Source organism: Henckelia pumila, chromosome 4 (genome assembly GCF_033568475.1).
Source record: "Henckelia pumila isolate YLH828 chromosome 4, ASM3356847v2, whole genome shotgun sequence".
Lineage (NCBI taxonomy): Eukaryota > Viridiplantae > Streptophyta > Magnoliopsida > Lamiales > Gesneriaceae > Henckelia > Henckelia pumila.
The window spans coordinates 73,313,239-73,340,131 of NC_133123.1; the positions used below are offsets into that span (position 1 = coordinate 73,313,239).

The 26,893-nt window shown below is 39.8% G+C and overlaps 1 pseudogene; it reads left to right on the plus strand.

Annotated features, from left to right (window-relative positions):
* The first annotated feature begins 23,282 nt into the window (after positions 1 to 23,282).
* LOC140861221 (cineole synthase 1, chloroplastic-like) lies at positions 23,283 to 26,370 on the plus strand (annotated as a pseudogene).
* Positions 26,371 to 26,893: the final 523 nt, after the last annotated feature.

Genomic DNA, 26,893 nt, shown 5'->3' on the forward strand with positions numbered 1-26,893 from the left:
TATGAATATCCATTTGCATGCTTCGAACATCTCCATGTTCCCTACCAATGAAACGTGGTACTCCGCATCGCAAATGCTAGTCTCAAACTCGAGCGATCCTTATCCTTATTATCGGACGGCTCAATCGACTAGGAACGGTTTTAGAATATACAGTGACTATAAGATGTATTTCATGATAGACATCTCCATGTTCTACCACATCTTACATACACTATAGTATATTCAAGGTCTTTATCAAAACAACAATAGTATATCACAATATAACAATATGAAGTAATATAAAGTCATTGCCATAAAAGTGTAAATAATATTAAACAAAAGATTGTTTATACAAAGAGTCAACAAAGCCCATAGCCACACAGTTGGCTCACTGGGCACCCACTCTTACAATCTCCCACTTGCCCTATAGCCAACTAGTCATACTACGTAGACCCATTGCTTCGCGATGTTTGTCAAACAATGGTCCTGGCAAAGGCTTAGTAAGTGGATCAGCGATATTGTCTGCAGAGGCCACTCGTTCGACACTGATGTCTCCTCTTTCCACATTCTCCCGGATTATGTGGTATTTCCTCAGTACGTGTTTGGATCTTTGATGAGACCTTGGTTCCTTTGCTTGAGCAACGGCACCCGTGTTGTCGCAGTACACCGGGACTGGACCAACAAATTCAGGAATGACGCCCAACTCTTGGACGAAATTCCTCATCCAAACGGCCTCTTTAGCAGCAGCTGATGCTGCAATGTATTCAGCCTCAGTGGTGGAATCCGCTGTGGTGTCCTGCTTGGAACTCTTCCAAGAGACAGCACCGCCATTGAGCATGAACACAAATCCAGAGGTTGACTTCGAGTCATCCACATCACTTTGGAAGCTAGAGTCGGTATAGCCTTCCAGTTTGAGTTCTCGTCCTCCATAAACCATGAACATATTCTTAGTCCTTCGCAAGTACTTAAGAATGTCCTTCACGGCTTTCCAATGCATCTGACCAGGATTAGACTGATATCTGCTCGTGACACTCAGAGCAAATGCTACATCCGGTCTGGTAGATATCATCCCATACATGATACTACCTATAGCTGACGCATATGGTACATGTGTCATATTCTCTATCTCTGCATCAGTCTTGGGACACATAGACTTGGATAGAGAAACTCCATGACACATGGGTAGATGTCCTCTCTTGGACCCATCCATTGAAAACCGTTTCAATATGGTATCGATGTAGGTTGATTGAGTGAGTCCTATCATTCTCTTAGATCTATCCCTATAGATCTGTATCCCAAGAATGTAGGATGCCTCACCCAAATCCTTCATCGAAAATCTACCTGATAACCATATCTTTGTTGACTGCAACATCCCTACATCATTCCCAATGAGTAGGATGTCATCAACATAAAGTACTAAGAATGTTACCGCATCCTTAACTACTTTCTTGTACACGCAAGGTTCCTCCGGGTTCTTGATGAAACCAAAATCTTTTATTGTTTCATCAAATTTCTGGTTCCAACTTCTTGATGCTTGTTTTAGACCATAAATTGATCTCTGAAGCTTGCATACCTTATGCTCGCTTCCCATGGATGTGAACCCCTCAGGCTGCTTCATATAGATTTCTTCCTTAATGTCTCCATTAAGAAAAGCAGTCTTCACATCCATCTGCCATATCTCATAGTCATACCATGCAGCTATGGCAATTAGGATTCTTATGGACTTGAACATTGCGACTGGTGAAAAGGTTTCATCATAGTCAACTCCTTGCCTTTGAGTATAACCTTTCGCCACCAATCGCGCCTTGTAAGTCAATATCTTACCATCAGGCCCAAGCTTTCTTTTGTAGATCCATTTACACCCTATTGGAACAATTCCATCGGGAGGATCCACTAAAGACCAGACTTGGTTAGTATGCATCGAATCCAATTCAGACTGCATAGCTTCAAGCCATAAATTCGAATCCGCATCAGAAATTGCTTCCTTGAAGCTTCTTGGATCACATCCAATGTCGGGTTCATCTTGACCCTCTTCAAGAAGAAGACCATATCGAACTGGAGGTCTAGAAGTCCTCTCGGATCTTCTAGGTGCAGGCGTGTTCAGCAATGGTTCCTGAGGTGTGGGATCGTTATTTTGTATTTCGGGTTCTTCTCGAACTTCTTCGAGTTCCATCATCTCGCCTTTCTTATCCAATAAGAACTCCTTCTCCAAGAAGGTGGCATTCCGTGAAACAAACACCTTTGTTTCAGCAGGATAATAGAAATAATATCCGATTGAATTCTTCGGATACCCCACAAAATAACACAAGCTGGATCGACTATCCAACTTATCTCCCACTGTCCGCTTCACGTAAGCAGGACATCCCCAAATCCTCAAGTACGAATACTTAGGAGCTTTGCCATTCCATAACTCGTATGGTGTTTTGTCCACTGCTTTAGTGTGGACGTTGTTCAACAACAATACCGCCGTTTCAAGCGCATAGCCCCAAAACGAAGGTGGAAGCTCAGTGAAGCTCATCATAGATCGAACCATGTCCAACAAAGTTCGATTACGACGCTCCGATACACCATTAAGCTGTGGTGTCATAGGAGGAGTCCACTGAGAGAGAATCCCATTCTCTTTTAGATAGTCCAAAAACTCGGTACTCAAGTATTCTCCACCTCGATCCGATCGAAGTGCTTTAATACTTTTACCTAGCTTGTTTTCTACTTCAGCCTTGAATTCTTTGAACTTTTCAAATGCTTCAGACTTATATTTCATTAAATATAAATACCCATACCTAGAATAATCATCAGTAAAGGTAATGAAGTAGGTGTGGCCATGTTGAGTCCCTACTCTAAATGGACCACAAACATCTGTATGGATCAAATCCAACAGATTTTGACTACGCTCAGGCTTCCCCTTAAAAGGAGATTTAGTCATTTTCCCTTTTAGGCAGGATTCACAAGTAGGTAGAGAGTTAATATCAGACATATCAAACATGCCCTCTCCCACTAGCTTGTTCATCCTCCTTGAGGAAATATGACCTAGTCTAGCGTGCCAAAGGTTTGCCGGGTTTTGACTATCGATTTTCCTTTTGTTTGTTGTCGCCGGTTTGTCAATACAATTTACTGGAACGTCTTTTAGTTTTAAATTGTATAGATCGTTTTCAAGTTGTCCATTTCCAATTAAACATTCATTCTTGTAAATATTGCAAATCCCATTCACAAAATTACAAGAATAACCATCTCTATCAAGCATAGAAATAGAAATAATGTTTTTAATTAAATCTGGCACAAATAAAACATCTCTCAACAATAATTTAAAACCATTCTGCAAAATCAAACAAACATCTCCAATGGCCGTAGCTTCAACTCTGGAACCATTCCCGAGCCTCAGCTGGGTCTCACCCATTCTAAGCCTGCGACTTCTTGTCATCACCTGCAAATCATTGCAAATGTGAGATCCACATCCGGTATCCAATACCCAAGAAGTTGTATTAAGTGACATGTTTATTTCGATATAGAACATACCCTTTGCAGTTCCCAACTGCTCAAGATACTCCTTGCAGTTGCGCTTCCAATGACCCGGCTTCTTGCAGTAATGGCAAACATCCTTGGATTTTCCATTGTTTGAAGCCATTGTCTTTTGCTTCTTCTCGGGTTCCACTTTCTTGGGTGGGGCAGAACGTTTCTTGCCCTTCATACTTGGCCCCTTCTTAGCAGAAGATGAGGAGCCCACCAAGAAAGCTGGCTTATCCTTCTTAAGTGTGGATTCATATGTAACGAGCATATTGACCATCTCTTCAAGGGTGGCCTCTATCTTGTTCATATTAAAATTTATCACGAATCCATCAAATGAAGAAGGAAGAGATAGAAGCAACAAGTCCACATTGAGTTCATGCTCCAACACCAAATCAAGGGTCGCTAACTTCTGTATGAGCCAAATCACTCGTACCCCATGATCACGGACCGAAGTCCCTTCACGCATGCGGCACGTCATCAACTCCTTAACAGTAGCGAACCTTTCAGCCCTCGACTGAGCCCCAAAAAGTTCCTTGAGTTGCGTGTGAATGTCAGCAGCATTCACCGTGTCCTCAAATCGCCTCTGGAGTTCATCAGACATCGAGGCTTGCATATAGCATTTGGTCTTGATGTCATGGTCACACCATGCATCAAGTTTGGCCAATTCCTCCGGACTTATGTCAGCTGGTGCTTCCTTCGGAGGTGCTTTCTCTAACACGTAGAGCATTTTCTCCGAAGTTAAGACAATCTTCAACTTCCGGAACCATTCCGTATAGTTGGCGCCAGTCAGCTTGTTTTGTTCGAGGATCGAGAATAAAGGATTTCGCGAATTCATTGTATGAAATACTGAAAAGGAAAACAGACATATATCAATGATTGTTTAACAATTTACTAAGACATAAAATAGGCGAATTTAATTTTATGAATCTCACTCCCACTATTTTAACGATTTCACCACCCTCTAGTGAAAACGGGAAACTTTTTCCTTAGTGAGAACATGGAGTCCAATTGACAAACTTATGGTCCCGAATAATATCAGCCAACCATAATTCTCAAAAGGTAGAGCCCAATTGCTTCCAAAGCAACCCCCATGTATTTACCTCATGTCCAATAAGGGCCCAATAATATGACGCCGTTTAAAGTGACATGTCAAGATGACCCATCAATATTAAGTTGTGATGGACGGTCGCCATGTGGATCCCCCAATAATATGAGCCGATCCCATGGGAGTTCCACCCAACTTACAACATTTGTCGATCCAATGTACAGCTTTCCGACGGACGGGCCCCCCCAATAATATGAGCCGGACCGTATCCGCGGGTAGCATCACATACATTGACCGTTGATGGAAGGTAGGAACATTTAAACAATATTTAAATTTCCTTTATTTATCTTGATATAAATTTTAAATCATATTTAAAATGAGGGATTTTATTTATAAAAATATTTGTCTCATCATATTTAACTTTATTGCATGCATTGCCGGATTCACGCAATTTATGTCTAAACATGCATACAATCATAATATCACATATTATATAGGATGATCGATTCCATTTCTAATTGACCCGTGGTTGCCAATCACGGGTCTTAGTCCAATCCTAGGTAATATGCAGTATGCAAATGCAATCCTATTACATATGCTTCCAATTTACATTTCTTCAGTCTTCATTGTCTGCTGGGCCCACCATCTTCAAATCTTGATCTCCCACTAAATCTAATGTATTTACAATAAATAACAATGACAAGTAGGGGATACATTTTTAGGGGGTGGGAACGGGCTATAAACCAAGCCCACTTTTATTACATATGACATTCATATCGGGCCATAAACCAGGCCCATTAATAAAACCAACAACAATAAAGACAAAATGTAAATTCCTAACATACACCTACAAAATTGGTCATGGCAATCGATCATCCTTATCCAATAACATTTAATTCAAAATTAATTTATTGGATAACATGCTGTGGCAATTCAAATTTAAACAAGATAAAATCATATTTTATATATAAAATCACATTTCACATATAAAATCATATTTTATCTCCATATCAAATAAAATCATATTTTATCTATAAAATCCAATTTTACAAATAAAATCATATTTTACTTAATATATCATAAGATCATATCTTATCATCAATTGTACCAAAATAATTGATTTCAAAATTCAATTTACGGATAAAATATTAAAATTTTCCAAAAATTCAAATTTATCCAAAATCAATTTTAAAATTTACGGACTCGAACAATTCGATCCGAAATCTCGTGAACCAATCAAAAACAATTTTTGACCGGACCAAAAATAAAATTTTAACATATTAAAATTAATTTTTAATAAAATATTAATTTTTCCCGCGGGCCACCCGGGACACTCCCGGGTTGGCCCGCACCCGGGGCGCGGGCCGGGGGCAGCCCGGCTGCCCCCTTAGGGCAGCAACGCTTGCTGCCCTGGCGGCGCCTGGCGCCGCCGCTGGGCGGCGCCGAGCGCCGCCCCTGGGCGGCGCCGAGCGCTGCCCTGCGCAGCGCCCAGCGCTACGCTGGGCAGCGCACAGCGCTGCGCTGGGCAGCGCACAGCGCTGCGCTGGGCAGCGCACAGCGCTGCCCTGGGCAGCGCCGTGCGCCGCCCTGGGCGGCGACGGTCGCCGCCCTGGGCGGCGCCGTGCGCCGCCCCTGGGGGCAGCGACCATCGCTGCCCCTTCCGGGCAGCGATCCAATCGCTGCCCGGGTTTCGCCCCCGGAAAAAAAATTTTTTTTTTTATTAAAAATATTTATTTTGTTTCAAAAACCGAGACTCAAAAATTTTGTACAATTGATTAATTCAATCGATTGATCTGAGCAACCTGGCTCTGATACCACTGTTGGAAAAACTGGCGAGTTCCCAGACCAATTACGATTGATACCCGGTGCAGCGGAAGTTTAAAAATTTTTCATGGAACGTTTCCATGGTCTGGGTATCAACCGTTCATCGATTGAATTACGTGTGTGTAAAATTTAAATAACAATTAAATAAATTTTACCTCAAATCTCGCAACGAGATTAATGGACACCAACAGAACAATTCTGCTCTTGTTGTCTCTCCCTGGAACCGATGAACTCCTTCAATCAGGTCCACGAACAGAGGTTTAATCCCTCTGATAGATTGCACTAGAAAATCTATCAGAAGTTTTCTGCGAAGAGAATACACGAATTTGATTCGTTATTCCTTACTGCGATTCAAAATCACAGACCGGAATTTTCTCGGGCAGAGTATGGGGAGGGTTCGGCCGAAACAACCTTTGAGAGGAACTAGGGTTTTCGATTTTTGCTCTCAAAAATTATGACCTGTTGTGTATAATTTCTGTACTGAAATAACTTATTTATAATGCAGGCCACTAACACCTTAGGGCCCATTAGTCATAAGCTGGGGCCCGACAAGCAAAGCCCGCTCGTTCAGAAATTAATATAAAATTCATCGTGACTCCAATTGATGAAACGATTTCACCAATGTGCACAGAAACCATTTCTGCACGTTTTAAAGTCAAAATAAATTTTCCTGAATCCGAATTCAGTGGTTTCCAAAAATGTCCATCCCTATGTCATTTTAGGAAATCCTACTCCCTTACTCTTATTTAAGAAGTCCAACTCCTTAGTTCATTAAATTTAACTCTTTAAATTTAACTATCTCAACGGGGATTAAAACTCCATTACACTGTGTGACCCTCAATGGTTCAGGGATACAGCTAGCCGTGGGCTCACAACTCCTTGTGACTCGGAACAACACTTTCCGACTTGCCCAACGAATCATGGTAAAGCGCCTAGCAACATCGCCCCATGATTCCCTAGGTATCACTGATAGTGCCTACAAGAACCAGTAGATTTTGGTTAGCGTACAGTACGGTCCCTTCATCCATATATCCCGATCGAATCAACAACCATTGGTATATCGAGAGTCGCTCAAGATTCGATAACTATGCAATACATCTTGAAGATCAAATTAGTGACATCGCATGTGCTACTAAGAAACCATTTCTTAAATCACATCAAGTACTCTGGCCAGAGATTTGTCACACTAATATCTCCTCAGATCGCATAGGATATCCACACTCGCAAGTATGTGGTGAATCCTTGACAACAATGCATTGACTCCTATATGTGTCGTAACTGTACCCAATCTCGACACCTGATGACCCCCTCAGAGTCGGTAAACGAGTCAAAGCACAGTACTAGCATATAGAGTCTCCATGATGTTTCAAGTCGTAAGGACTAATGGTGTACAACCAAAACCGCGGACTTTATCCACTCGATAAGTGATAACCACTTGGAAAGTCCGGATAGGGTAGTTCGACTATTCATCCTATGAATATCCATTTGCATGCTTCGAACATCTCCATGTTCCCTACCAATGAAACGTGGTACTCCGCATCGCAAATGCTAGTCTCAAACTCGAGCGATCCTTATCCTTATTATCGGACGGCTCAATCGACTAGGAACGGTTTTAGAATATACAGTGACTATAAGATGTATTTCATGATAGACATCTCCATGTTCTACCACATCTTACATACACTATAGTATATTCAAGGTCTTTATCAAAACAACAATAGTATATCACAATATAACAATATGAAGTAATATAAAGTCATTGCCATAAAAGTGTAAATAATATTAAACAAAAGATTGTTTATACAAAGAGTCAACAAAGCCCATAGCCACACAGTTGGCTCACTGGGCACCCACTCTTACAATTTCTTGGCCACGTTATTTCGAGAGATGGGATTGCAGTGGATCAGTCGAAGGTTGAGGCAGTGCAGAAATGGGGTATTCCGAGGAATGCTTCGGAGATTCGCAGTTTCTTGGGTTTGGCAGGATATTATAGGAAGTTCATCAAGGGTTTTTCCTCTATTGCAGTACCCTTGACTTCCTTAACCAAGAAGAACGCGAAGTTTATTTGGAGTTCAGACTGTCAGAGGAGCTTCGATCAGCTGAAGGAAGCACTCACTACTGCACCGGTTTTAGCGATGACAGTACCACACGAGGAGTTAGTGGTGTACACCGACTCGTCTAAGCTAGGTTTAGGCGCAGTACTTATGCAGTGTGGTAAGGTTATTGCTTATGCGTCGAGGCAGTTGAAGATTCATGAGCAGAACTACCCGACACATGACATGGAGTTAGCAGCAGTGGTCTTCGCTTTGAAAATCTGGAGGCACTATCTGTATGGCGAGAAGTGCAAGATTTTCACTGATCATAAGAGCCTCAAGTACTTCTTCACTCAGAAGGAGTTGAACATGAGGCAACGGAGATAGTTGGAGTTGGTGAAGGATTACGACTGTGACATTAGCTACCATCCGGGTAAAGCTAATGTAGTGGCCGATGCTTTGAGTCGGAAGTCGTCAGTGGTATCGTGTTTGTCAGTGCAGCTACCACTGCAGAGTGAGATTCAGAGGTTTGATTTGGAGTTTTACTCAAATGGTCATGCAACGAGCTTGTCAGTGTTGACGGTGCAGCCAGTTCTGCGAGATCGGATCAGGGATGGACAGTCTACTGATGAGGAGTTGCAGCGATGGAGACAGAGAGATGAGGCCAAGGGTAATCTTCTGTATACAGTTGTGGATGACATTGTTCAGTACCGTGGTAGGATGTGGGTACCGAACGTCGATCAGTTGAGAGCTGAGATCTTAGCAGAGGCTCACACATCTTCGTACTCCATTCACCTCGGAAGTACGAAGATGTATCGAGATTTGTAGCTATTGTATTGGTGGCCCGGGATGAAGAGAGACATCGGGAGAGTTGTGTCAGAGTGCTTGACTTGTCAGCAAGTCAAGGCTGAGCATCAGCGTCCAGCAGGACTTCTTAGACCTCTTCCTATTCCAGAATGGAAATGGGAGAATATTACGATGGACTTTGTAGTTGGCTTACCGAGGAGTGCCAGAGGTTGCACAGCTATTTGGGTGATCGTGGATAGACTTACCAAGTCAGCTCATTTCTTACCGGTGAGGACTACTTACTCGTTGACATAGTATGTAGAGCTTTACATCAAGGAGATTGTTAGACTGCATGGCATACCAGTGTCGATAGTATCAGACAGAGATCCGAGATTTATGTCTGCGTTTTGGAGGAGTTTGCACACTGCATTGGGGACTAGACTCTTGTTCAGTACATCGTTCCATCCCCAGACAGATGGTCAGTCTGAGAGAGTGATCCAGGTTCTCGAGGATCTACTGAGAGCTTGTGTCATCGACTTTCAGGGCTCGTGGGAGACTAGACTGCCATTAGTGGAGTTTACCTATAACAACAGTTTTCAGTCGTCTATAGGTATGGCTCCTTATGCAGCATTGTATGGGAGGAGGTGCAGATCTCCTGTGCATTGGGATGAGGTCGATGAGAGGATTTTACTTGGACCTGAGATTGTGCAGCAGACAGCTGATATTGTGACACAGATTCGGGATCGCATGAGGACTGCTCAGAGTCATCAGAAGAGTTATGCAGATACTCGACGACGAGATTTGGAGTTCGCTGTAGGTGATCACGTATTCCTGAAGGTGTCACCTATGAAGGGAGTAGTGCGATTTGGCCGGAGAGGCAAGCTTAATCCGAGATATATAGGGCCATTCGAGATCTTGGAGAGAGTTGGCACGTTGGCCTACCGTTTAGCTCTACCACAAGGGCTAGCGGCAGTGCACAATGTATTCCATGTATCCATGCTTCGGAGATATATCTCGAACCCGTCACATGTGTTGGATTTTGAGCCTCTTCAGTTGACACCGGAGTTAGCATTTGAGGAGAGGCCTATACGGATCTTGGCTAGGGAGGAGCGCAGATTGAGGACGCGTGTCATACCGATGGTCAGAGTCCAGTGGCTGAATCACTCGGAGGAGGAAGCTACTTGGGAGACCGAGGCAGATATGAGGACTCGCTACCCGGAGTTGTTCGGGTAAGTACTTTAATTTCGAGGACGAAATCCAATTTAAGGGGGGGAGAATTGTAACACCCGGTATTTTTAATACGTAAATTCGCATGCATAATTAGGAAATTTATTTATTTAAAATTTTAGATTATGGGTTAAATTATTATGTGAATTATTTGTGCATGATTTAAGTTATTTTTAAGCATTTAACCCATAATTAGTGATTTTTATGAATTATTGGTATTTGAATTATTTTATCGCGTAGACGAGACCGTGGACGGACGAGATGACAACTTTCTACCCAAATTATTTTATGAGTCTTTTTAGAGCCCAAAAATATTATTTTGAGTTTTATTTCCTCAAAATTATCAGTATTTAATTTTATATAATTTTAGGAGTCCATTTTTATCCAAATTTAGCCAAAATATTGACTTTTAATTACATTTAAAATTCCCTAAAATTAATATTTCGGGATTTTAATTTAGTTATCAGATTTTACTTCTTATTTAGAGTTTTTAAGTTATATATTTTATATTTAAAAATCCTTATTAATATTTTAATTAACCAAACCCCTATTTTATTTAAATTACACCCTAAATCTACCCTAAACCCCATGTTTTCAAGCCTTGGCCGCCACCCCCTCCTTTGTTCATCAGCTTCTTCATCGACCAGCCATCCCCAAGGACTCCATAGCCACGTTTTTTAAGCTTCCAAGTTGATTGTCATCGCCCAGTCGTCCCGGATTCGTTCTACACGCTCCTACCTCTTCTTTTATCGGTGCAAGGCATGTTTCCTTTCGATTTTTTTATGCCATATCAGTTGTTATAGTGTGTGTAATGTTATGCATCGAAAATTTGTAAGTTTTTTTTAGAAAATGGTTTGAGTTTCGATGAAGGCGCACGGTTTTGTTGGATTGTTGGTTCATACTCACGTTTTCCTTAGCCATGGTTGCATCTAGCTGCTGGTCAGAGGTTCAGAGGGTTGTGAGGGTAGCCTGGACTTGAATGGATTGAGTGGTTCGAGCCAAACGAGCCCAGGAAAACCAGAAGGTTCGATTGGCCTCCTGTAGTGCGCAGATTAGGGTTCACGGGAAGGGCTTGGTTCGGCTAGGGGCTGGGCTGCATGGTTTGGGTTCAGGGGCTAGGTTCGAACCGCCCAGACATGGGCTACGTCTGGGCCGCGGCGCTCGGCCAGGGGCGGCCGGAGTAGGCCGGCAGCAGCCAAGGAGTGGCTGCTGCTCACGGCCACAGCCGAGACGGGAATAGGGCGACAGGTTCTAGGGTTCCAGGTGGGTTCCGGGTCAGGTTAGTGGTCCGGGTCAAGTCCGTGGGTCATGGGTTAAGTTAGTTGGGTCCGGGTCTGGGTTAAGTTAATTGCGCTCGGGTATTTTTAATTTTAAGTTAATTATTAAGTTTAAGTGTTTTATTGGGATAATTAGATTAATTAATTAATGGGCTATATTTAAGTTTATTAATGGGCTTGAATAATTAATTTAAGTTAGTCCACTAATTTTTATGGGCTTGAGAGCCCATGGGAATTATTGGGCCAGTTTTTGGTCTTTTGGGCCCATTGGGCCGGAATAGAATGTTAATGGGCCAAGAATGTTTTAATGGGCTTTAATTAATTAAGTGGGCTTAGAATAATTAATTATTGGGCTTAAGTATGTTAATGGGCCAGTCTCAGTGTTAGTGGGCCAGAATTTAAGAAAATGGGCTTGAGTGTTAGGGCCAGCAATTCAGTACAAACCATGAGAAATTGCATGTGTCCTAAATATATATTTAATTATTTTATGCATGAATGTTATTTTAGTATTTATATGTTAGCATAAAAATTAAATTAAATATATATGAAGGACACACATTTTATTTAAGTACATGCATTCATGAAATAATTTTTATGCATGATTTAATATTTAAGGTTGAGCAAAAGAAAATAATTTTATGTTGAAAGTTGAAGTAGTGTGACAATTTAAGGGGGATTCGTCCCCATTTGTGAACTATTGAAGGGCAGTTTACTGCCAATTTAAGAGGTGATTCTTCACCGCCACGTACGTTGGTTTCCACGCTGATCAGTATTTAATGTATGATTTAAGGTTACACTATGGATACAACCATGCGATGTTAGAAAATAATTTGCTCAACAATGTTTATGTATTATGTATGATTATGATATTTAAGTTAATTTAAGTTATGTTATGTCATGATATTTTTAAGCATGCTCATTAATGTATATGTAGGTATTAGTATTAAAGTGATTTAAATTATTTTAAACCCTTGTTATGTTAGCATGTTGGGCCTCTAGGCTCACTACACTGGTATGGTGCAGGTGAGTACGTAGAGGAGGATGTGGTACCCACCGGCGGCAAGGACATATGAGCGGACATGCAGTGACCCCGTGACCGTGATAGTCGTCTGAGTTTTTATGCATGTTTTGAATATTTTAGCATGTTATACATTTATTTATTTATTTTTCGGTGGTTGGCAGTATGGGATATTTTACTTAAATATTTTCAGTGCATGAAAATTTTATTTATTTTTGCTTATGTCAATATTTTATTAAATGTTTGACTCAGATATTCAATTTATTAAAGGTTGCATTTTTATTTAGTTTATTATTTTTAAATCTATTTATTATGTGCATATATGTATGGGCATGTATGTACATATTTTTACTTAGTAAGTATATATAAAAAAAAATTTCCGCATATTTATTTATTATTTAGAGAGTTAGGGTCGTTTCAATTGACGATGATATCAAGAGGGTATGGTATATTAACACGAAAGAATTGTACCGACAAACTATCCACAAATGGCGTTCGAAGGGGAGACATCCTGATACGATTACGGAAGAGACATGGGGCAAATGGACGGAGGTGTGGTCTACTGAAGCTTGGAAGGAAGCGGCTATAAAATAGAAAACGAACAAGCAGTCCGAGCCTGCTGGTCCTGGAACAGGCCAAACCAAACATAGGGGTGGATCCAAGTCTTATGCGATGTATGTCGTTGACATGGTAAGTAATTATTGTTCATTACTACACCTTATAATTCAAATTTTACTTCAATACATATGGAAACTCTAAAACATATGTAAACTATGTTGGAGAACCGTGATCAGATCAATCAGAATTGATACCCGGTGCAGCGGAAGTTTAAAAATTTTATATGGAACGATTCCATAATGGGTATCAAAACTTTACGATTAAATTGTGTGTGTAAAAATTAAATAACAATTATAAATTTTTACCTCCAATCTCGAATCGAGATTATGGACACCAACAGATTACTCTGCTCTTGTTGTATCTCCCAGGAACTGATGGACGAACTGTTCTTCAATCAGGTCCACGAACAGAGATTTAATCCCTCTGATAGATTGCACTAGAAAATCTATCAGAAGTTTCTACGAAGAGAATTAACGAATTTGATCCGTTAAACCAGACTGCAAATTCAAAATTCACAGGCTGGATTTTTTCCGAGCAGAGGGGAGGGGGGCGGCCACTTTAGAGAGAAAAACTAGGGTTTTCGAAAATTGTGAGCCTCTGTTGTGTTAATTTCTGTACTGCAATAACTTATTTATAATGTGGGCTGCTAACAGCTTAGGGCCCATTAGTCATAAGTTCAAGTCTGACAAGCAAAGCCCGCATGTTCAGAAATTAATATAAAATTCATCATGACTCCGATTGATAAACCGATTTCACCAATGTGCACAGAAACCATTTCTGCACCTTTTAAAGTCAAGATAAATTTTTCTGAATCCGAATTCAGTGATTTCCAAAATGCCCATCCCTATGTCATTTTAGGAAATCTTACTCCTCTACTCTTAAATAAGAAGTCCCACTTCTTTGTTCATTAAATTTAACTCTTTAAATTTAACTATCTCAACGGGGATTAAAAATCCATTACTCTGTGTGACCCTCAATGGTTCAGGGATACAGCTAGCCGTGGGCTCACAACTCCTTGTGACTCGGAACAACAATTTCCGACTTGCCCATCGAATCATGGTAAGAGCGCCTAGCAACATCGCCCCATGATTCCCTAGGTATCACTGATAGTGCCTACAAGAACCAATAGATTTTGGTTAGCGTACAGTACGGTCCCTTCATCCATATATCCCGATCGAATCAACAACCATTGGTAAATCGAGAGTCGTTCGAGATTCGATAACTATGCAATACATCTTGAAGATCAAATAGTGACATCACATGTGCTACTAAGAAACCATTTCTTAAAACACATCATGTACTCTGGCCAGAGATTCGTCACACTAATATCTCCTCAGATTGCATAGGATATCCACACTCGCAAGTATGTGGTGAATCCTTGACAACAAAGCATCGACTCCTATATGTGTTGTAACTGTACCCAATCCCGACACCTGATGACCCCAATAGAGTCGGTAAACGAGTCAAAGCACAGTACTAGCATATAGAGTCTCAATGATGTTTCAAGTAGTAAGGACTAATGGTGTACAACCAAAACCGCGGACTTTATCCACTCGATAAGTGATAACCACTTGGAAAGTCCGGATAGGGTAGTTCGATCATTCATCATATGAATATCCATTTGCATGCTTCGAACATCTCTATGTTTCTTACCAATGAAACGTGGTACTCTGCATCGCAAATGCTAGTCTCAAACTCGAGCGATCCTTATCCTTATTAACGGACGGCTCAATCGACTAGGAACTGTTTAGAATATACAGTGACTATAAGATGTGTTTCATGATAGACATCCCCATGTGCTACCACATCTTACATTCACTATAGTATATTCAAGGTCTTTATCAAAACAACAATAGTATATCGCAATATAACAATATGAAGAAAGATAAAGTCATTGCCATTAATAAAAGTGTAAATTATATTAAACAAAAGATTGTTTATACAAAAAGTCATCAAAGCCCTTAGCCACAAGTTGGCTCACCGGGCACCCACTCTTTCAATCTCCCACTTGCCCTAAAGCCAACTAGTCATACTACGTAGACCCATTGCTTCGCGATGTTTGTCAAATAATGGTCCTGGCAAGGGCTTAGTAAGTGGATCAGCGATATTGTCTGCAGAGGCCTCTCTCTCGACAGTGATGTCTCCTCTTTCCACAATCTCCCGGATGATGTGGTATTTCCTCAGTACGTGTTTGGATCTTTGATGAGACCTTGGTTCCTTTGCCTGAGCAACAGCACCCGTGTTGTCACAGTACACCGGGACTGGACCAACAACTTCAGGAATGACGCCCAACTCTTGGACGAAATTCCTCATCCAAACGGCCTCTTTAGCAGCAGCTGATGCTGCAATGTATTCTGCCTCAGTGGTGGAATCCGCTGTGGTGTCCTGCTTGGAACTCTTCCAAGAGACAGCACCGCCATTGAGCATGAACACAAATCCAGAGGTTGACTTCGAGTCATCCACGTCACTTTGGAAGCTAGAGTCGGTATAGCCTTCCAATTTTAGTTCTCTTCCTCCATATACCATGAACATATTCTTAGTCCTTTGTAAGTACTTAAGAATGTCCTTCACGGCTTTCCAATGCATTTGACCGGGATTAGCTTGATATCTGCTCGTGACACTCAGAGCAAATGCTACATCCGGTCTGGTAGATATCATCCCATACATGATACTACCTATGGCTGACGCATATGGTACATGTGTCATTTTCTCTATCTCTTCATCAGTCTTGGGACACATAGACTTGGATAGAGAAACTCCATGACACATAGGTAGATGTCCTCTCTTGGACCCATCCATTGAAAACCGTTTCAATATGGTGTCGATGTAGGTTGCTTGAGTGAGTCCTATCATTCTCTTAGATCTATCTCTATAGATCTGTATCCCTAGAATATAGGATGTCTCACCCAAATCCTTCATCGAGAATCTACCTGATAACCATATCTTTGTTGACTGCAACATCCCTACATCATTCCCAATGAGTAGGATGTCATCAACATAAAGTACTAAGAATGTCACAGCATCCTTAACTACTTTCTTGTACACGCATGGTTCCTCCGGGTTCTTGATGAAACCAAAATCCTTTATTGTTTCATCAAATTTCTGGTTCCAACTTCTTGATGCTTGTTTTAGACCATAGATTGATCTCTGAAGCTTGCATACCTTATGCTCGCTTCCCATGGATGTGTATCCCTCAGGCTGCATCATATAGATCTCTTCCTTAATGTTTCCATTAAGAAATGCAGTCTTCACATCCATTTTCCATATCTCATAGTCATACCAAGCAGCTATGGCAATAAGGATTCTTATGGACTTGAACATTGCAACTGGTGAAAAGGTTTCATCATAGTCAACTCCTTGTCTTTGAGTATAACCTTTCGCCACCAATCGTGCCTTGTAGGTCAATACCTTACCATCAGGCCCAAGCTTTCTCTTGTAGATCCATTTACACCCTATTGGAACAATTCCATCGGGAGGATCTACTAAAGACCAAACTAGGTTTGTATGCATCGAATCTATTTCCGACTGCATAGCTTTAAGCCTTAAATTTGAATCCGCATCAGAAATTGCTTCTTTGAAGTTTCTTGAATCACATCCAACATCGGGTTCATCTTGATCCCCTTCAAGAAGAAGACCATATTTGATAGGAGGTCTAGAAGTCCTCTCGGATCTTCTAAGTATAGGCGTGTCCATCAATGGTTCCTGAGGTGTAGGATCATTATTTTGTATTTCGGGTTCTTCTCGAATTTCTTCGAGTTCCATCATCTCGTCTTTCTTATCCAATAAGAACTCCTTCTCCAAGAAGGTGGCATTCCTTGAAACAAACACCTTTGTTTCAGCAGGATGATAGAAATAATATCCGATTGAATTCTTCGGATACCCTACAAAATAACATAAGGTGGATCGACTATCCAACTTATCTCCCACTGTCTGCTTCACGTAAGCAGGACATCCCCAAATCCTCAAGTACGAATACTTAGGAGCTTTGCCATTCCATAACTCGTATGGTGTTTTATCCACTGCTTTGGTGCGGACGTTATTCAACAACAACACCGCCGTTTCAAGCGCATAGCCCCAAAACGAAGGTGGAAGCTCAGTGAAGCTCATCATGGATCGAACCATGTCCAACAAAGTTCGATTACGATGCTCCGATACACCATTCAGCTGTGGTGTCATAGGAGGAGTCCACTGAGAGAGAATCCCATTTTCTTTCAGATAGTCTAAAAACTCGGTACTTAAGTATTCTCCACCTCGATCCGATCGAAGTGCTTTAATACTTTTACCTAGCTTGTTTTCTACTTCAGCCTTGAATTCTTTGAACTTTTCAAATGCTTCAGACTTATATTTCATTTAATATAAATACCCATACCTAGAATAATCATCAGTAAAGGTAATGAAGTAGGTGTGGCCATATTGAGTACCAATTCTAAATGGACCACAAACATCTGTATGGATCAAATCCAACAGATTTTGACTACGCTCAGGTTTCCCCTTAAAAGGAGATTTAGTCATTTTTCCTTTCAGGCAGGATTCACAAGTAGGTAGAGAGTTAATATCAGACATATCAAACATGCCCTCTCCCACTAGCTTGTTCATCCTCCTTGAGGAAATATGACCTAGCCTAGCATGCCAAAGGTTTGCCGGATTTTGACTATCGATTTTCCTTTTGTTTGTTGTTACCGGTTTATCAACATAATTTATTGGACCGTCTTTTAATTTTAAGTTATATAGATCGTTTTCAAGTTGTCCATTTCCAATCAAACATTCATTCTTGTAAATATTGCAAATCTCATTCACAAAATTGCAAGAATAACCATCTCTATCAAGCATAGAAACAGAAATAATGTTTTTAATCAAATCTGGAACAAATAAAACATCTCTCAAAAGTAACTTAAAATCATTCTGCAAAATTAAATAAACGTCTCCCACAGCTTTGGCTTCAACTCTAGAACCATTTCCGAGCCTCAGCTGGGTCTCACCCATTCTAAGCTTGCGACTTCTTGTCATCACCTGCAAATCATTGCAAATGTGAGATCCACATCCGGTATCCAATACCCAAGAAATAGTATTAAGTGAAACATTTATTTCAATATAGAACATACCCTTCGCAGTTCGCAACTGCTCTAGATATTCCTTGCAGTTACGTTTTCAATGACCGGGCTTCTTGCAGTAATGGCAAACATCCTTGGACTTTTCCATGTTTGAAGCCTTTGTCTTGTACTTCTTCTCGGGTTCGGTTTTCTTGGGTGGGGCAGAACGTTTCTTACCCTTTGTACTTGGCCCCTTCTTAGCAGAAGAAGAGGATCCCACCAAGAAAGCCGGTTTATCCTTCTTTAAAGTGGATTCATATGTTACAAGAATATTGACCATCTCTTCAAGGGAGGCCTCTATCTTGTTCATATTGAAATTCACCACAAATCCGTCAAACGAAGAAGGAAGAGATAGAAGTAATAAGTCCACGTTGAGTTCATGCTCCAACACCAAATCAAGCGTTACCAACTTCTGTATGAGCCAAATTACTCGTACCCCATGATCACGGACCGAAGTCCCTTCACGCATGCGACATGTCATTAGCTCTTTTACAGTAGCGAACCTTTCAGCTCTCGATTAAGCCCCAAAAAGTTCCTTGAGTTGTACGTGAATGTCAGCAGCATTCACGGTGTCCTCAAATCGCCTCTGGAGTTCATCAGACATCGAGGCTTGCATATAGCATTTGGCCTTGATATCATGGTCCCACCATGTATCAAGTTTGGCCAACTCTTCCGGACTTACATCAGCTGGTGCTTCCTTCGGAGGAGATTTTTCTAACACGTAGAGCATCTTCTCCGAAGTCAAGACAATCTTCAACTTACGGAACCATTCCGTATAGTTTGCGCCAGTCAATTTATTTTGTTCGAGGATAGAGAATAGTGGATTACGCGAATTCATCTTTATGAAATATTGAAAAGAAACAGACAAATATCAGTGATTGTTTAATTAATTTACTATGACATAAAATAGGCGAAATTTATTTTATGAATCTCACTCCCACTATTTTAACGATTTCACTACCCTCTAGTGAAAACGGAAAACTATTTTCCTTAGTGGGAACATGGAGTCCAATTGACAAACTATGGTCCCGAATAATATCAGCCAACCATAATTTTCAAAAGGTAGAGCCCAATTGCTTCCAAAGCAACCTCCACGTTTTTACCTCATGTCCAATAAGGGCCCAATAATATGACGTCGTTTATTGTGACATGTCAAGATGACCCATCAATATTAAGTTGTGATGGACGGTCGCCATGTGGATCCCCCAATAATATGAGCCGATCCCATGGGAGTTTCACCCAACTTACAACATGTGTCGATCCAATGTACAGCTTTCCGACGAACGGGCCCCCCCAATAATATGAGCCGGACCGTATCCGCGGGTAGCATCTCATACATTGATCGTTGATGGAAGGTAGGAACATTTAAACAATTTTAAATTTCCTTTATTTATCTTGATATCAATTTTAAATCATATTTAAAATGAGGGATTTTAATTTTGAAAATTTGTCTCATCATTTTAAAATTTGTATGCTTGCGGGATTCATACAATTTTGTCTAAAACATGCATACAACTATAATATCATATATTATATAGGATGATCGATTCAATTTCTAATCGACCCGTGGTTGCCAATCACGAGTCTAAGTCCAATCCTAGGTAATATGCAGGTATGCAATGCAATCCTATTACATTGAGCTTCCAATTTACATTTCTTCAATCTTTATTGTCTACTGGACCCACCTCCGTCTTCAAATCTTCATCTCCCACTAAGTTTAATGTATTTACAATAAATAACCATGACAAGTAGGGGATACATTTTAAGGGGTGGGAACGGGCCATAAACCAGGCCCACTTTTATTACATATGACAATTCATATTGGGCCATAAACCAGGCCCATTAATAAATCCAACAACAATAAAAACAAATGTAAATTCCTAACATACACCTACAAAATTGGTCATGGCAATCGATCATCCTTATCCAATAATATTTAATTCAAAATTAATTTATTGGATAACATGCAATGGCAATTAAATTTAAAAGGATAAAATCATATTCCATATATAAAATCTTATTTTACATACAAAATCATATTTTATCTTTTTATCAAATAAAATCATATTTTACATATAAAATCCAATTTTATACATAAAATCATATTTTACTCAATATTTCCATAAGATCATATCTTATCATCAATTGTACCAAAAATAATTAATTTCATAAAATCTGATTTAACGGATAAAATCTATAAATTTTCCAAAAATTCAAATTTATCCAAAAATCAATTTTAAAATTTTCGGACTCGAACAATTCGATCCGACGCCTCGTGGACCAATAAAAAACAATTTTCGATCGGACCAAAAATAGAATTTTAACATATTAAAATTTTAATTTTAAAATTAAAAATTAATTTTTCCGCGGGCCGCCCGCGCCCCAAAAGTGCTCGGGCCGGGCAGCCCGGCTGCCCTGGGCAGCGCAGTGCGCCGCCCTGCGCAGCGCCTAGCGCTGCGCTGGGCAGCACCGTGCGCTGCCCGTGTTTTGCCCGAAAAAAAAAAATTTTATTTTAAAAAAAAATTATTTTGTTTCAAAAACCGAGGCTTAAAAATTTTTGTACAATCGATTAATTTAATCGCTTGATCTGAGCAACCTGTCTCTGATACCACTGTTGGAGAACCGTGATCAGATCAATCAGAATTGATACCCGGTGCAGCGGAAGTTTAAAAATTTTATATGGAACGATTCCATAATGGGTATCAAAACTTTACGATTAAATTGTGTGTGTAAAAATTAAATAAAAATTATAAATTTTTACCTCCAATCTCGAATCGAGATTATGGACACCAACAGATTACTCTGCTCTTGTTGTATCTCCCAAGAACTGATGGACGAACTGTTCTTCAATCAGGTCCACGAACAGAGATTTAATCCCTCTGATAGATTGCACTAGAAAATCTATCAGAAGTTTCTACGAAGAGAATTAACGAATTTGATCCGTTAAACCAGACTGCAAATTCAAAATTCACAGGCTGGATTTTTCCCGAGCAGAGGGGAGGGGGGCGGCCACTTTTAGAGAGAAAAACTAGGGTTTTCGAAAATTGTGAGCCTCTGTTGTGTTAATTTCTGTACTGCAATAACTTATTTATAATGTGGGCTGCTAACAGCTTAGGGCCCATTAGTCATAAGTTCAAGCCTGACAAGCAAAGCCCGCATGTTCAGAAATTAATATAAAATTCATCATGACTCCGATTGATAAACCGATTTCACCAATGTGCACAGAAACCATTTCTGCACCTTTTAAAGTCAAGATAAATTTTTCTGAATCCGAATTCAGTGATTTCCAAAAATGCCCATCCCTATGTCATTTTAGGAAATCTTACTCCTCTACTCTTAAATAAGAAGTCCCACTTCTTTGTTCATTAAATTTAACTCTTTAAATTTAACTATCTCAACGGGGATTAAAAATCCATTACTCTGTGTGACCCTCAATGGTTCAGGGATACAGCTAGCCGTGGGCTCACAACTCCTTGTGACTCGAAACAACAATTTCCGACTTGCCCATCGAATCATGGTAAGAGCGCCTAGCAACATCGCCCCATGATTCCCTAGGTATCACTGATAGTGCCTGCAAGAACCAATAGATTTTGGTTAGCGTACAATACGGTCCCTTCATCCATATATCCCGATCGAATCAACAACCATTGGTAAATCGAGAGTCGTTCGAGATTCGATAACTATGCAATACATCTTGAAGATCAAATAGTGACATCGCATGTGCTACTAAGAAACCATTTCTTAAACACATCATGTACTCTGGCCAGAGATTCGTCACACTAATATCTCCTCAGATTGCATAGGATATCCACACTCGCAAGTATGTCGTGAATCCTTGACAACAAAGCATCGACTCCTATATGTGTTGTAACTGTACCCAATCCCGACACCTGATGACCCCAATAGAGTCGGTAAACGAGTCAAAGCACAGTACTAGCATATAGAGTCTCAATGATGTTTCAAGTAGTAAGGACTAATGGTGTACAACCAAAACCGCGGACTTTATCCACTCGATAAGTGATAACCACTTGGAAAGTCCGGATAGGGTAGTTCGATCATTCATCATATGAATATCCATTTGCATGCTTCGAACATCTTTATGTTCCTTACCAATGAAACGTGGTACTCTGCATCGCAAATGCTAGTCTCAAACTCGAGCGATCATTATCCTTATTAACGGACGGCTCAATCGACTAGGAACTGTTTAGAATATACAGTGACTATAAGATGTGTTTCATGATAGCCATCCCCATGTGCTACCACATCTTACATACACTATAGTATATTCAAGGTCTTTATCAAAACAACAATAGTATATCACAATATAACAATATGAAGAAAGATAAAGTCATTGCCATTAATAAAAGTGTAAATTATATTAAACAAAAGATTGTTTATACAAAGAGTCATCAAAGCCCTTAGCCACAAGTTGGCTCACCGGGCACCCACTCTTTCAAACTAATTCTTCTATATAATATAAATTATTTAGAAAAAAATCAAAGACAACCTTCATTTAAGTGTATCACGTACGGCAACATCAAGAACATATCTGATAATTATTTCACTATCTATTGCATTTAATATGGACTATGTAATTATAAATGTTGTAGTCAAGTTTATTTCATTTACAACTAATAGGCATATATATATATATGTTTATGTATTTATTACAGCGCAAGAAGAACATGCACGAGCCGAACGCGTGGGAGTTATTTCTTCACATGATAGGACATGTGATGGAAAATTCGTGGACGAGCGTTCTAGACTGCTTCATGTATGCGTCATATACTCATAGTCAAACAAGATCTATTAATTTTTTATATATATATATGTAATGAATAATATACTAACACATTAGAACTATATTTTTTACAGGAAAAAATGGAAGAATATATGTTGGAAGCCATGACTCCGTTGGAGGATTGGACTCTACCTACTGAGCCGACAAACAATGACATTAATCAACAGTTTCAGATCGTCAAGGGTGGAGCGAAAAAGGGTAGGATGTATGGCTTGTCGACCGTGGCAACGACGATGTATCCAGCAGCCATGGCTCCACGTCAGCGAGGCTTAGCCAATGCGGGGCAGAATATTGCAGCTTTCCATGAAGAGGCATGTGCTGCTACGCAAAGGGCATCCAAGGCAGACGAGAGGGCACTAATAGCAACGCAAAGGGCAAACGAAGCAGACCAGAGAGCTATCGATGCATCGAGAGAGTGTGAAGGTTTGAGGCAACGTTTGTCGTCATTGGAGGAGTCATTTCGCCTATATGTTGATCGCGCATCTTCAGGCAGCGGCAATTCCGCTAAGGGTCGAGGAGCAATGCACCTTGGACTCTCAGTACATACCGGTAGGTCATCACAGGGGAGCAGAGATGGGAGTCGAGGTTCACCAGTAGCCAGCGGCTCAGCAGGGAGAGGAAGAGGTACACCAACAGAAAGGGGTTCCGTACATCGAATTTCATCCCAAAGACGTACTTCATCTTTTCAAATGAACTCACTCATTGCTTCAGAAGATGATGACGACGATGAGACTCAGCCATGATGCATAGGTTAGTAACTTCGTCTCACCTATATATGATCATACAAACTATCAAAAATTGAATATAGTACTTTTGTCCATTCTCACAGGTCAAATATTTGGGTGGATCGTATGTATTACTTGATGAAGTTTAGACATCTCATTTTGGCATGTATTATATATGTGTTCATGGACGTTGTTACTTGATGAAGTTTAGACATCTTATTTTGGCATGTATTATCGTGGTTGTTACTTCATGATGAAGTTTAGACATCTTATTTTGGCATGTATTATATATGTGTTCGTGGTTGTATTTTGACTTGAATATAGTTACCACGTTAACTACATTTGTGTATATATTAAAGTATTGCTCGAGTAGTTGTATGTTTGGAACATTAACTACATTTGTGTATATATATTAAAGTATTGATCGAGTAGTTGTATGTTTGGAACATTTCAAGTTTAAATACGTAGTACGCAAATAATAAGCTTAAATAAAACCGTGGTTAAATTGGCTACGGTTTTATTATAAATAATAAAACCGTAGCCTATTTAACCACGGTTTTAAAAAAACCGTAGTAATTTTACCACTGTTTTTAAGAAACCGTTAAGTTTTACCACGGTTTTAAAAAAAAAACTGTTGTTAATCTTACCACGGTTTTATAAAACACCGTGGTAAATAGTTACCACGGTTTTATTAAAAACCGTGGTAAAAATAACCGCGGTTATACAAAATACCGTGGTAAATTTTAACCACGGTTATATAAAACACCGTGGTAAATCTAACCACGGTTTTATAAAAGACCGTGGTTAATATAACCATGGTTTTATTAAAAATCGTTGTTATTTTTACCACGGTTTTATTGAAAACCGTGATAAATATAACCACGGTTTTTTAATAAAACCGTGGTAATATTTTACTTACGGTTTAAATCTGTTGCTAACTTTAACAACGGCGAGTTTAACCACGGTTTGGTAAACCGTGGTTAAAACCGTTGCTAATTCCATTTAACCACGGTTTTAACCACGGTTTTTGCTGTGGTTAAAGTCAATTTTTTTTTGTAGTGAAGGTGATTTCAAGCCATGTCTTGGGGAAGATACCAAGGGATTGCTTCAATTATATGAAGCTTCTCACTTGTTGACAGAAGGTGAAGAGACCTTGGAGGCAGCAAGAGAATTTTCTACCTTTTTTCTGCGCAAAAATATTGAAGAGGGCACTATTGGAGTACTTGACGAAAATCTATCTTCATCGGTTCGCCAGTCTTTGGAAATGCCACTTCATTGGAGGGCTCCAATGCCAAATGCAATATGGTTCATAGAAGAATACGAGAGGAGACCAGATATGAACCCTATTTTGCTTGAGTTTGCGAAGTTGGATTTCAATATTGTTCAAGCAACACACCAACAAGAACTCAAGCATGTTTCAAGGTACATTAATATATATGCACTGGTACTAGTTTCATTCACTTTAATCGTGTTCCAAGAATCGGCTTCAGATGATTACGTTTACATGATTTTCATGTTCAAGAAACCCTATTTTGCTTGAGTGATCTGGCTCGATTAGTTTGTTAATATATATCACTCGTGTCAAGTTTTGGTCGAACCATTTTAGCTATATATATTGGCCATTCTCACAGGTGGTGGAAGAGTACAGGGCTTGCTGAAAAGCTGCCTTGACTTGTGGAGTGTTACGTTTGGAGCATGGGTTTGCTCCCCCCCTCAGAATGGATACCCGAGGATTAATCATGCTAAGGTTAATTCGTACGTTCTTAACAATTATTGATGATATATTTGACGTGTATGGTACCTTCGAGGAACTACAGCTCTTGCATGATGTTATCCAAAGGTTATATAGGACTCGATCGACAATTCATTCATACTCTTTTTTTCTCTTAAAACATTAATCATACGAGTAGTTTTATATATGTTAATCAATTTTCAGATGGGATATTGAAAGTATGAACCAACTTCCTGAATACATGCGATTGTGCTATCTAGCACTTGATGATTTGGTTGATGAAACAGCCTATCATGTTCTCAAAGAACAAGGACTTGTCATCATTCCTCATCTAAGAAAATTGGTAAGATTAATTATCAACTTTAATTTCTCTGCATAATTAATGTATAGATTAAACTAACAGTACCTATATATGCATGATAATTTTATAACACTTTAATTTTGAGATCTTTACAGTGGAAAAATCTAAGCGAATTATTTCTACAAGAGGCGAAATGGTTCGCCAACGGTTATGCGCCAAGCTTTGATGAATACATACACATGGGTTGGATTTCGTTAGGTTGTCAGTTTATACTGGCATGTGTCTTTCTCCTAAAGACAAATAAATCTGCTCAAATATTATTCGAACACAACGATATGATTCGATGGTCGGGAACCATTTTTCGGCTCACCAATGATCTGGGAACGTCCAATGTACCTTTTATTTTGTAGCCTTTAAACAAGATGGAGAGAAGCGAAGAAAAAATTAAATACCAAATATTTCATGAAAAATTTGAGATCAACATTACATATATTATGTTTCTCAGTTTTATAAAATTAATTCAAATAAATAAAAAATATATTACTATTTTGAGATTATAAATAATTATGTAAATTTTTTTGATGAAATAATAACAAAATTACAACACATATATAATAAACCTAAAAAAAAAAAAGCTTGGCCCCCCACTCAATAACGTGTCTCCGCCCCTGATCATATCGATCAAGAAATCAGTTCTATGCCAAACTCAACTTCGCGCACTGGAGGAAATCCTGGAATCTCATCTGGAAATACATCTGGAAATTCATTCACAATAGGAATAGCTTCTATACCAACACTTCCGACGAATGTATCAACTGCATAGATGAGGTAGCCTTCCGCGCCAGATTCCAAAGCTCGACAAGCTTTCAAAGCTGATACTAATGGCATCTGAGGTCGCGCTCCCTCACCGTAAAAGAACCAGCTATCATCGCC